The sequence below is a fragment of the Phycodurus eques genome, chromosome 18 (genome assembly GCF_024500275.1).
Source record: "Phycodurus eques isolate BA_2022a chromosome 18, UOR_Pequ_1.1, whole genome shotgun sequence".
NCBI classification, from domain to species: Eukaryota; Metazoa; Chordata; class Actinopteri; order Syngnathiformes; family Syngnathidae; genus Phycodurus; species Phycodurus eques.
In genome coordinates this window covers 18,658,891-18,671,669 of record NC_084542.1, presented here as the reverse complement: position 1 = coordinate 18,671,669, position 12,779 = coordinate 18,658,891, and the positions used below count along the sequence as shown (strand labels likewise).

General features: G+C 46.7%; 1 long non-coding RNA gene across 1 annotated transcript; it reads left to right on the top strand.

Moving 5' to 3' along the window:
* The first annotated feature begins 3,593 nt into the window (after nucleotides 1-3,593).
* Nucleotides 3,594-12,251, top strand: LOC133417163 (uncharacterized). Its single transcript, XR_009770324.1, has 4 exons — nucleotides 3,594-3,663; nucleotides 6,725-6,802; nucleotides 6,880-6,949; nucleotides 11,481-12,251. It is a non-coding gene; the product is annotated as an uncharacterized LOC133417163 (long non-coding RNA).
* Nucleotides 12,252-12,779: the final 528 nt, after the last annotated feature.

Sequence of the window (12,779 nt, the reverse complement as noted above, 5' to 3'; positions counted from 1 at the left end):
GCCGCCCACCCCGGCGAGCCCGGATCCCGGAGCCCGCCCTCAGGCTGCCAGTGCAACTTGTTGACCCGGAATGCTTTCATCTTGCCCATCCCGCCACCGCTCGACCTCGCGCGTCCTCAATCGCACGCGGGATGGGCCGAATGAACCCCGGTTGGGTTTCTGGCGTGAGCGCCTGGGACGCCGCTAGAGAAAAATGCTACGTGAAATGCTTTTTCTGATGCGTAATGGCGTGACATATCAATACTTGGCGCTTGTGTGGGAACTTCAACCCCTCGTGGAGTCGTCCTCTGTAGAAGAGATGTAGAGTGACGCAACATCCCTCTCGAAGGGCCAAATTGTCCCGCGCAGCGGCAGCGGCAGCGGCGGTGCCGCCTTGAATGGCGCCCCCTTGGTCGGCCGCGGTGCGTGGGGAGCGCTTTGACGTACTTGGAACTTGTTTTTACCAAGATGTTGCCTGAATAAATGTAAAAACAATGAACTCGACGACTGACCTCCATCTTCGTCTCATTCGTGATGTTTACGTGGATAAAAACGAGCTGCAAGTCGTTCGAAACCTCGCCGCCGCGGAGCAGCTCTGCTAGGAAGCCGCCATGTTTTCAAGAGCGTAAACGATAACGCAGCCCGGCACCATTCCGATCGATGGGGGATTTCCCAGCATGCCGAGCGTCCTTGTAAATAGTTCTGTCAGTTACTGTGAATTGTCCCCTAAATAACACGGGGAGAGCTTATTTGCGCGAAACCTCCCTCTTCCTCTTGTGGTGTGCGAACTGTCGTCGAGTGTATTTTGCATCGCGACCGACGACTCGCCTCGTTGTCGCTCGCTTGAGCAAATGCGTGTCTACGATTCGTTGCGTCAAGCTCTTCTTCATTAAAGCGATTACATCAGACTCATTATTATTTCAAAAATCAGTGCATGCACACTAAAAGCAATATTGATATGAAAACACTCATCACATGGGGATTATCTATGACATTACGAGCATATAAAAATATGAATAGCTGGAAAGTAATGGTGCGCATTATACATAGGCAGAAGAGTTACTGATATTTGGGCTCAACTTTGATTATACTCAAGAACGCATTTTACCTGAGAAATGACGGTAATATTACTGCAACTTACTGAGTTACTTAGTTGTGAAACTCTTCTTTGTTCACGAATATGTCTGTGTTATCCTGCCCTCTGGTGGCCAAGGTGTGCACACCAGAAGGACCACAATGGTAATAGGCTTTGAAGCAAGAAATCGTGATGCACAAACAGTTTCATTTGTTACATTCTATTTAATGATGGTATTTCTGTATGTTGGTATAAAGTACAAGAGTGTCTACGTGCTATTTCATTTGTGCTATTTTTTTTCATGAGAAAAAAACCTTTGGTGCTTTTTCACAGCACTTTATGTATGCTAATGTTAGCCCGGCAACCTTCATAATGTGTCTAGACTTGGTGAATTGTTTTCAACAAACGTTTTGCACATGCATGAGTCACTTTTTACGATTTGACTCGCTTCAGGTGTGAGGCGACAGATAAAAAAATAATAACAGCCCTGAAAAGCTCCGCGCCACTGAATAGCTGCTTCTGATTGGCAGGGGCCATATTTGGGCTTTTCCCATTGGGGACGCTCGCACGGGCGGGATCGAAGTTCAAAACAATAAGCTGCCCAAACAACCATGAAAATCATCTTATTTCTTGATTTCTTGAACAGTTAAAGGACATTTCCTTGTAAAGTTGCAAATTCGAGGAAAATTGGCTGCTTCATCGGTAGCATGACTCAGTCATAAAGAGTGTTATTATAACACTGAATGTGATTGCTTTGATTTTTAGGAACGTGCAATCAATTAGAAATCCAAAAGACGTGATAGAGTTACTGGTCGAGCAAAAATGTTGCGAATTGCGCGCGGCTTCTGAATCCTGTCGGCTGCCGGAGGTCCCGTCGCCGTGTTTCACTTTTCTCGAGTTTTACCAGGACGCTTTGACTGATCGACATGTAGAGCGAGCAATGTTAGCATAAAGTTGCCCGACGGCGCTCCTAATGATCGACGTGTAGACCGGCCGACTAACGTGCCGAGCGAAACCGGAACGCGAGCCGACGCTCGCTTTCCTTGTCGTTAGCATCGACGCCGGCGCTAGTCCGCGTGTCCTGGCTGGTCCACCGCTGTTACACACTTGGCAGTAAAGTCCTGGGTTGCCATGCCAATGACTTATAAGTAAGAAATAAATGTCTTGTAAATTTGACATCCCAATTGAATGATTCCAAAAATCGCAGAGTATGTAAAAGGAGGCTTCATAATTGTGAAAATCGAGTTATTCTCTCCGCTCTCAAACGCCGGGGGCGTGTCCGCTCAATACGTTGAGACCACGCCCCCCCCCCCCACGAACTGCCAACTGTCAAGCAAATGTCAATACCAGTCCTGGTGACTTCGTCTGACAGCTTTCTTATTCCTACACGTGACTACATGTTTCGGCTACAAAAATATCAAAATATGAAACTCTTGCATATTTGAATACTAAACTATTCATCCGACATAGAAGATGAACATTGTCGAGATGAGTTTTGCTGAGTAACTAATTACATGCAATGTATGTCATTGTGAGCCATTACATCACTGTGGGAAAATGGGTCATTAAATCACATTTACTTTTGGAAATTTCCATGATTATAATTTTAGTTACCTTTGCAAACTAGCCACAAAAGCGGCGTTTTTTTCTTTTCTTCCATATGACTGCCTCCTTCTAAAGCCGACGCTCGTGATTGGCTCTCGCTGGTCGTGTGCCATTCTGCCGTAGTCTCAAACGTGACAAATCCTTCCAAATATGATCTTGAAGCGCCACCTTGCGGTGCTATATATTAGTTTGTCTGAGATTTTGAAAAGGTTTTACTCATAGTTACATGCAAAATAACTTGAACTGTTTTCTTTATGGAACATTCATTTATCTGGTTGTCATATGAAGCCATATTGTTAAAATAGTGCAAATTTGTCTTCAGGTCAACATGGTATTATGTTTTCCACATGCTGCACACATAAATGCCACAAACGTTTTTATGACGTATTTACATGTCATCATGTTTGGTTACTGCTTGACTATTTGTGTAAAGAACAAATGTGCGGTTAATCCAAAACAATGATCTATTGTTTTAATGCAGCGTTTTAGAGGAAACATCTGAAGGGTCCCGTTGATGCATTCATTCGAAATGAAGAGAAGTCAAAGTTCTTGAAATAGTTGCATGACAATTGACAATTTTCCATAAGCTAAGCGAGTGCACTTCCAAAGTCATCTTCCCAACACCGGTTGAGATAGGAGCTAAGATGACCAATGTCGTGTCACTTATACAGACATGTAGAGGAAAGAAGGCGCGCGGGAAATCATGCGCTGGCTCGTGGACGCCTGCAAACAAAAAACAAAAACCAACAAACGGGAGCCGCGTCACGTCCGCCTCCGAACCGAACGGCCCACCTCGGCGAAGGGGGAGGGGCCCGCAGGAGGGATGATGTCACCCCTGTAGGCAGCTCAGCCAAGGCTTGAGATAATGGGGACATTTCAGGGAAGGTGATGTCATCCTGGCGTAGTCGCCCCGCCTCCTCGCTTTCTTTCAGCTCCTCGGCCCCCCCACCACGAGGGCCGCAGGCAACAGTGCTCCTCGCCGCACCGTGCCAGACTCTCGAAAGGTGCGTGGGCGTCATGCGGGCGTTCGAATCCGTGGGCGTGCGAGTGGCTCCGTTCGCTTTGTTTTGCCGTTTGGAAGCAGCGTTTGTCCGCGGATGTCGCCGGAGTTCAGGGGTCGTTGTGAGCTATCTTTTCAATGCTCTGGCCCAAATGACTGCAAGGCTCTGTGACGAGTAGTGAAACTCATCTCGTCGTCCCAAAATCATCATTTCAAAAGTAAACATGCTCACCGCCCTTGTTTGTTATGAACCTTTTATTCACCGTGCGCTATGATGGAATGTATGACGGATTATGTCGCAATTCTTCAGAACTTGAATTTTGACTATCATAGCTATGCAGATGACACAGAGTTATATCTCGCAGTGTCTCCAGATGACTACGGTTCAATTGAGGTGTTGTGTCACTGTCTGAAACAGATAAATATCTGGGTGAGCCAAAATCTTCTTCCGTTAAACCACAGCAAAACTGAGATCGTTGTTTTTGGCAAGAAAGAAAAGAGGATCGCTGTTAGTAAATACCTGCAGTCACTCTCTTTAAAAACCAAAGACCAAGTCCGAAACCTCGGTGTTCCGATAGACTTTCGACAGTCATATCGAATCAATTACTAAAACTGCCTTCTAGCATTTGAAGAAGAAATCCAGAGTGAAGGCTTGCATGTGTCAAGCAGACCGGGAGAAGCTCATCCATGCTTGTATCTCAAGTAGACTTGACTATTGTAATGGTCTTCTGACTGGACTCCCCAAAAACAGCATTCAACAGCTGCAGCTCATTCAGAATGCTGCAGCTCGGGTTCTGACCAGAAAGAACAAAGAGGTCAGAGGATGTTACTCCAATTCTAAAGTCTTTACACTGGCTTCCAGTCCGCTTCAGAATTGATGTTAAAGTTCTGCTACTCGTCTATACATCACGAAACGGTTGAGGTCCTGAATACACGAATGAAATGCTAATGAAATATAAACCCAGTCGGGCTCTGAGATCGACAGACTCCCAGAGTCCAAAGCAAACATGGTGAAGCAGCATTTAGCTATTATGCGCACGCTCGCCGGCGTTATTTTTAGTCCCGTCCGCCGGCGCACTTTGACCCCGCGGAGCTCTCGCGCTGCCGTCTTTCTTGCCTGTCGAGAGGACTCCGTGCAGCGTGCGGGAGCTGTAAACATGTTGCCGCCCACACCCACCCACCGCGCCGCGCACACACTCGGCCTGTATCCGGGCAAAAAGACCTTCAGGTAACTAGAAAGGTTTGCATTTGCATTTTTTGGTCTTTTTTGGATTACACACAAAGATAATCAGTCCACTTTCATGGACAACTACACAAATCGGAGAATATTTATTGGTGAGAGGCTGAAATTCCCACGATTCGGACCATCTGGACAGACAAGGTCTCCAAACGATTAATTGAACCTCAAAATAGTTCTTTGATTCATTGTTGCAACTGTATATATATCATGTTGGACTGGATAGTACATAGTGTATTATATAGACTTGGTCGCGACCGATTAATCGGCGGAATATTAGCCCTTTTCAAAGTGGCAAAAATCGGCCACTCTTTGTTTTAACACATTATAACAAAAGACAAAGATAAGGACATTAAAATTCTCGAAACACCAACAAACCGTTCCTGCCTCCCCTGAAAAAAAAACGACGTTTCTGTCATTTTTTTTACAGAGAAAAAAAATCACTCAAATAAAAAACAATGTACTTGATCCAAACCTGCAGTAATGACATAATTAACCCGAATGTAAAGAAATAAATAGTTTTTGTCATTCTTTTTCGGCTTCAATTAAATGGACATTGTGCTGCTCTTTCTGGTGTGCACCTCTTGGCCACCTGGGGGCAGTGTAAGACAGACATAGAGACTCCACATTGACTGAGTGTTGTTATATTGTCTGTCTACGTGTGCTGCTTCACCGTTTCTGTTCAAATATCCGTTCCTTAAAGCGCCGACGCGTACATGCTATTTGTGAGCCCGTCCAGTATAAAATCTATACTGCGGTGTAAATCGTGTGAGAGGTAAACCTGAAGCAGTATTTGCGGTGTACTTCCTGCCGCACTCCGAACGTGCGCACATCAGCGCCAATCGTTTGTCGACGTGTGCCGATTTCGATGATCAACTGCGGTCCAGTCGCTCGTAAAATTGCGGTCGCGAGGTTCTCGGTGAGCCATAAACCTTCAGACTCGCGCTTGGAAATGAGTCAACGGGACACTTGACACAATCTGCTCGACTTGTAGTCTTCCTTCCTCTGTGTTATCGCGTCAGGTTCGGTCACGTGACCCGACGGCCAAACGTTTCCCGTCAAGGCCGACCGACCGACCGGTTTCGGCGGCTTTCTCCTTTAATGGCGTTTGACACCGCACGCTGAGAACGCAGCGATGCCCCGATGAGTTTGGCGCCCTTCGACCTTGGCCCCTCATTGTTGGACATGCAGGTGTGCTTGATGACATCACTGAAGTCTCACCGCCCTCACTCACCTCTGACTCGAGGCATTGAAGTGTGTGCGTGTGTGTGTGTGTGTTGTGGGCGGACACGGTGATTTCGTCTTTATTTGTCCTCCCACCTAAAAGCGGGACTTTTTGTTGCTATTTCTGTGGCGTCTGCATTCCTCCCGTCTCCTCCGCTGTACAAATATTGACCTTCTCACTCTTTCATTGAGGCTGAGTGAGGGGGGCCTCTTCAAAGCATTCCCCCCCCCCCCCCCCCCCAAAAAAGTTTCCCTTCTGGACACCTGTAGACCTTTTCAGGAAAAAGAAAAAGCCCTCAGGCGGATGGGCGGCGGTGGGCTTAACCTCCAGTCTGGACTCCAAAAATAGAATTAGGCATTCATTCAGGGCTGCTGCGCAGATGAAGTTATTTTCACCGTTTGATGGCATCAATAGTACATTCCAACACAGTCCCACCCTCAAACACGTATGTTCTTCTTCTGAAGCCATTTCAGTGTTTACTTGCTTCTGTGTTTTGGATCATTGTCCTGTTGTCTTCTTTTGAACTTCAACTGTTGGACAGATGGCCTCAAGTTCCTCAGCAAAATATCTTAATGATGAAACTCATTTTTCCATTGATGATAGCAAGCTGTCCAGGCCCTGAGAGGGCAAAGCACGCCCATATCCATCCTGATGCTCTCTCCACCATGCTTCACAGTCGGGGTAAGGTTTCAACGTTGGTGTGCTGTGGTGTTCGTGTCCCTCGCAAACAATCCAACTTTGGCTTCATCTGTTCACAGAACATTTTGTCAGCAGTGCTGTGGAACATCCAGGTGCTCTTTAGCAAAACCTCAACCGTGCAGTATTTCTGTAAGTCTTCAGCTGACACTCTCGGGTTCTTTTTTTGACCCTAATTGAGCATTCTGCGCTGTGCTCTTGGGGTCATCTTCACAGGATGGCCACTCCTTGAAAGAGAAGCAACAGTGCTGAACTTTCTCCATTTGGAGACAATTTGTTTCTCACCGTGGACTGATGAACATCAAGACTTTTACAGATACTTTTGTAACCTTTTCCAGCTTTACACAAGTCAACAGTTCTGAATCTTAGGTCTTTCTGAGAGCTGTTTTGAGTGGCTGGTACACATCAGGCAATGCTTCTTAACAGAAAAACTCCGGGGGGTGCCCTAAGCAGGTGCTTATGTGGCTTGTGCCTCAGGAAATCTCTGGTGCAGTGTGTGGGAAATTTAGACGAGCGCTGACGTACTCCACAAAAAATGGCAACCGCGCTTTTGTTTGCATGAAGTAATTGCAGGTAGTTAAAAAAAAAAAGAACTTGCCCCATTGTTTGCTATAGGTGACGAACTGCGGGAAGGTCAAAAAACAAGGCCAAAGGTGGTCCGAAGCATGTGACCTCCCCCTTAATCCCTCTGGAACAGTCAAAGCATCTGAGCGCTTTAGGGATGATGTCATCCATTGTGATCTTTTATTGATGCAATCATCACGTGGACGGCCCTCAGGAACGAACACCTGCCGGCCCTGAACAGTTAGCGAGTGCATTTGTTCACCATGCGGGCCAGGTTACCCCCTCACACACACACACACACACACACACACGCACACTTTACGCAATGGCAACGACGCCACTTAGCATACGCGACATTATGATTAAGCCGTGGTGTCATGCGTAACAGAACAGCCTTTTGCCGGCTTGTTTACATGACGTGTTGCGCCCGAGCGGAGGGGCGGGGCCTGCCTGCACAAACAATGAGGACTGAAGCGAGGGAGGGAGGCACGGGGGGGGAGCAAAGCATTCAGGGCTTGATATGCAAAACCGCGCGTGAAGGTTAAAGCGGCTTTGCTGGTGAGGCGGAAGGATTTCATCGTGTACATCGCGTAACGTGCGTTTGTACTCGTCGTATGTACACGCATGTCACGAAGTACACGCCGCTGTGCACCTTGGACGGGACGTATTATAGGAAATGGACAGTTACATTCGAGCTATATTGCGAATCATTGTTCACACCCTCGGCTATGTCCCACATTTTGAAGTGATGATGTTGATGGGTTTTTGCAGTCCATTCAAGATAAATCCGAATTTAGAGTTGCGCACCTTCGGTGTCGTGTTCACAGGGCATTGACGGCGGTCTTTCCACCGTCACGGAGAAATTCTACATGCTGCCCTTTCAAAACAGGCGCATTTTTGTATGAAATTGTAATATAATTCTTCATCATTGGGGTATTTTGACAAAAGCATGTGTTATTAAAGTACCTGGGAACAGTTTGAATTGTACAATTGTTTAAAAGGCATGTCTGCTTGAACCCAAACGGTCTGCATCCACGTAGTTACGAAAATGGCAATATGGATTTGAATTCAGGAAATGAGGTCATCCCATGTGACCAGCCCGCCACGTATGATGTCATTGCGGCTTTGGTTGCACTCGGCTCCCCCGGCCGGGTACTTTAGGTAATTGGCAAATTGTGTCCCAGTTAAGCAGTTAAGCAGGCGCACGGGACAGCCAAACGCCGGCTTGGATGCGCTCTGGGCGATCGTACGACGACTCGCAATTCGAGCGGAAATTAGCGTGCCGCTCACCTGTACCTTGCGCTAATGAGAAGTGTAAAAATCAAAATCTAAATCTGCTTTTACAACGATGATAATGCGGAGCTCTGATGTGGTCATGTAACACGGTGGGACCTTAAAACAATCGTTCCCAGGGGAAATCAATTTATCGGCATCATAAAACTTTTATTGACTGTGCATTGTAAACTGCATGTTCGATGAAACATTTTAACATTATAAAATCTTACGCGAGAAGTTAAGACCTACAAACAGTAAAACACTCACTATTGTCAAATGTAATGATAATGTAAAGCGGCGTAATGCGAAGGTTATTTGCAGTAGCCTGCCTTTCATGTGTGTCTTTCACGGCCACAGTCTCTTTTGGGATAGCGACTGTTGGCCACAGTCGGAACGCTGACAACAATGGAGGAGAATAAGGGTCAACAGAAAGTATCTCAACCTTTTGTGACCAAAGCAAAGTGCAACAGTATCGATTTGTTAAGAAATCTGAAATTGACCCAATTTGGAATCTTAAGCTTTCCGCCCAACAGCGCCGAAACCGGATGTGCCTCGGCCAAGTCCGGTTTGCCGCACACGATCGCTCCCTCCGTCATTGCGGCAGTTGCTCGGGAAGGCGACCGATCGGCGGGGGCGGCTAGTTGTACGCGTTACCGCACGTACAACGCGGCCTATCGTGCCCACGCCGAGCATTCGATGAGTGGCAAAAAGTGTCCCGTGCGGCAGACCGTGGCGTCAGCCGTTATTGGATTTTTAACTCGGTGCAGCAGAGATCTTACAATTAAGAAGAAAAAAAAAACTCTTCATAAATATTTGATGATACGTCCGAGGGGGAAAAAGAAAGCGCCGCTTGTGAAGTCATCGCTGATTAGACCTCCGACTTGCTCTGAATGGATGCATTGATGAATAAGCAGCACTATGATTCCTGGCTTGAGTTGGCGGAACGCACACGATGTGGATGCGGCGTATAACCGCAGTTTGTACCGCGACGCAAGACTCCCAAATAGTGCTCACGGTTATTTTAGTGGCCCTCGCAACTTGGGACTGTGCTCTCGGGCTAGAAGGTATTTCCGATGCGCGGTCACCGGATCTACTCGTTATGCCTTGTTATCCACTTCCAAGTACCGTCGTACCACGGGGAGCTGCGAAAACCACACCGCCTTTGAACGCACCAGTTACAATCATAATCATGATGATGATGACGACGAAAATAATACATCGCTTTTGTTAAAACTCAAAGCCGCTTGAATGAGACCCGATAACCTGGACATTATTGAGTGGCATTTTGGATGCATTTGAGCTGTTTTTCCCACTCCAAAGTAGTGCCACAAAGTGCCAAGAGCAAACCGCATAGATTGTACTTTTGTTTCTCGTTCTCCTCTGTTGCCGTTTGGTAGCGTTCCGACTGGGATGGCAATTGAAAACCGGTTCTTTTTTTAGAGCCGGTTCCCACAATTTGATGGCGAGGAATCGTTTGTCGGCTTGCCTGACGATGCCGCTCATCGATTCCTCTTAGAAGATAAAAGAAGCGGCGCTTTCATTGACTGGGACTGGCGAGGTCGCTTATGTGCCTCGAGGTGGAAAACGGAGCGCTACAGCAACGTGGAGACCGTGGAGCATAGTCCTGCAGCGACAGCGGGAGCCATTAGCACGTGAGATGATCGTTTGCCATTCGTAGCCACTGTATCGTCAGTCTCCTGATGACAGCTCGACTAACGAGCGCCCGCCCGGTTGCCGCTCGGCTGAGCAGCAGGAATGCGTCGTCGGCCAAAAAGCAGGCGGTCCCGTCCCTCCCGGGCCACGAACTTGTGTTTGCCAAGCCGTCTGCCGACATCCGTGCTGGGAAGTAGCAAAGTACAAATACCTTGTCACGGCATTCACTCGGTTTTTCCTGTATCTGGACTTGAGGGGTTTTTTTTTGTTACTTTTTACTACCCAACGTTTGAAAACAAATCTGGACAGTACTTTCTACTTTTGATTTTGTCAAATAAGCTTGTTACTTTTTGCAAACTACAGGGATGACAACAATGTAAAAAAAAATGTAAACAGAGAGCTAAAGTCATCTGCGCTACATTGATCGAGCGATTGATTGAGATCTTGGGACTTAGCGTATAAGATGGAAAAAACGGCGACAGCAGCGACACGAAGGAACGCGAACCGGGCGGCATTACCAGCGGCGTTAACATTACGGCAGCAGATTCAGAGATGCAAGAACGATTTGCGGTGAATGCGTTGCGTCGTTAGCAAAGCTATGGGAACACGTTTTGAAAGCGTGTCCGGTTATTTATGTTTCTCCTCAGTATAACCACTACGCATATTAATGAAAAATGCATCTTGTGTGCAGAAAATTTGGATCAGTACTTCTACTTTTCTAGTTCTATACCGAAGTAGACTGCGAATACTTTTGCCACCTCTGCCAGTACATGAGGCGCAACCGCACCTATAGCATGCTGGCTAATAAGGAACGGCTAACATCCGCCGCCCGTGTGCCAGCGCAGCATCACGAGCGACTCAGTCACCCAAAAAAAAGCCCCTTGGGAGGTGGGAAGGAAGCCAACATAAAGACAGTCAATTGAATTTGCAGCTCAGTCATGCGCCTCTCTGTTAAATGAACCGCAAAATAGAATTTCACATGCTGTAAAGGGATCACTGAAATTGACAAATTCACTGCCTCAAGGGTGCAAAAATGACATTCAAATTTTCCAAAGATTTAGGGTGGGCGTTAGCTTGACTTGGCAACATTGCTCTGACTGGATAACGGCCGCCTAATTACGACATCATTGTCGACACTGACGCATTCCTTCTCTTTCCGGGAATCCGCCAGCCCGAGGACGAAGATCCACGCTTTCATGGCAGCGAGGCTCGGCGGCTCGACGCCATGCTCGTCTGATCTTCTGAGGCCGCCCCAGATCAGAGGGCGCGTGGCTGTCAGGCGAAGAAGAAGGAGAAGAGGGCCGTCAGAAACCTCTCCTGGTACTCATCGATGCGTCCGCAAGGCTGAAGGCGGGAAGGTGTCAAAGAAAGGCAAGCGTGTCCTCATTTTGCTTGAGACTCCGCTCAATCGTCACACGCTGTTTTTTTGTTTTTTTACCGACAGCGAGCACCACAACGGGTGCAGTACGAGCTACTGGATAGATGCTTGACGAGTTCGGTTAGTCCGGTACTTCGCTAATGAGGGAGACAGCTGGATTTATAACGTCTTGCAGAAGCCTACATGAACCAGGAAGTAGCCTGTGTTATGGCAAAATGACACAATATTGTCGATATCCTCTTTGATTATATTATCCCATAGTTTTATGTGTGATGATTTTATTGCTTTGTGCTTGTGTGGCCTAGCGGCTAAACTTTTTCTGAGTCCTTTCCCTCATACCGTCTCGGTGGTCATACTGTCTCTGTGACTGTACCGACCTCCCTTTTCCCTCAAGGCCAATATGGGATTACTTCTTTTTTTTTTTTTTTTCATTCCCCTCCCATTTTTTCAGTAGAATTAGGCATCGCTTTGGCATATGTGTCTCTGAGACGGGCAGAGACGCCGGCACCTGTAACCGGTCTTGACTCGCTGTCTCTTTGCAAAGATTTCTTCTTTTTTTTGTAATAAAAACCCACAAAAGACAAGATTGTTTCCCGATTTCATTTAGAAAACACCTGCAAATTGATTTAGTTAGGTAGTTGGCTAGCTACAGAAGCTATCTGGCAAGTTAACTATCAGGACATTAGTTAGCTAGCTAGCTAGCTAGTGAGCTAGTGAGCACAATGGTGAGAGGTTATTTCAGGAGTTCGCAAAATTAGCTGGATTTGTAATGTCTCAAGCCATCCTCCATGAACCAAGACGTATCTTGCTGAGTTAGTTAGTTAGTTAGTTAGTTAGTTAGTATCTACCAGGACATCTGTTCAGTGGACTAACCTCCACCAGTTAGTTGGCTAGTTAGCAGGAAGTGTAAAGTGTTGCATCATCCTCCATGACACTGAAAGTGGCCTGCTAATTTTCTTATTTTGTTAGTTAGCAGGATTTGTAACATCTTGTGTCATTCCCATTGAAGCAGAAAGTAGCATGCTAATTTATGCACTAGATATTTGGTTAGGTTAGCAATACTTAGCTAACTAGCTACAGTAGGTAGATGGA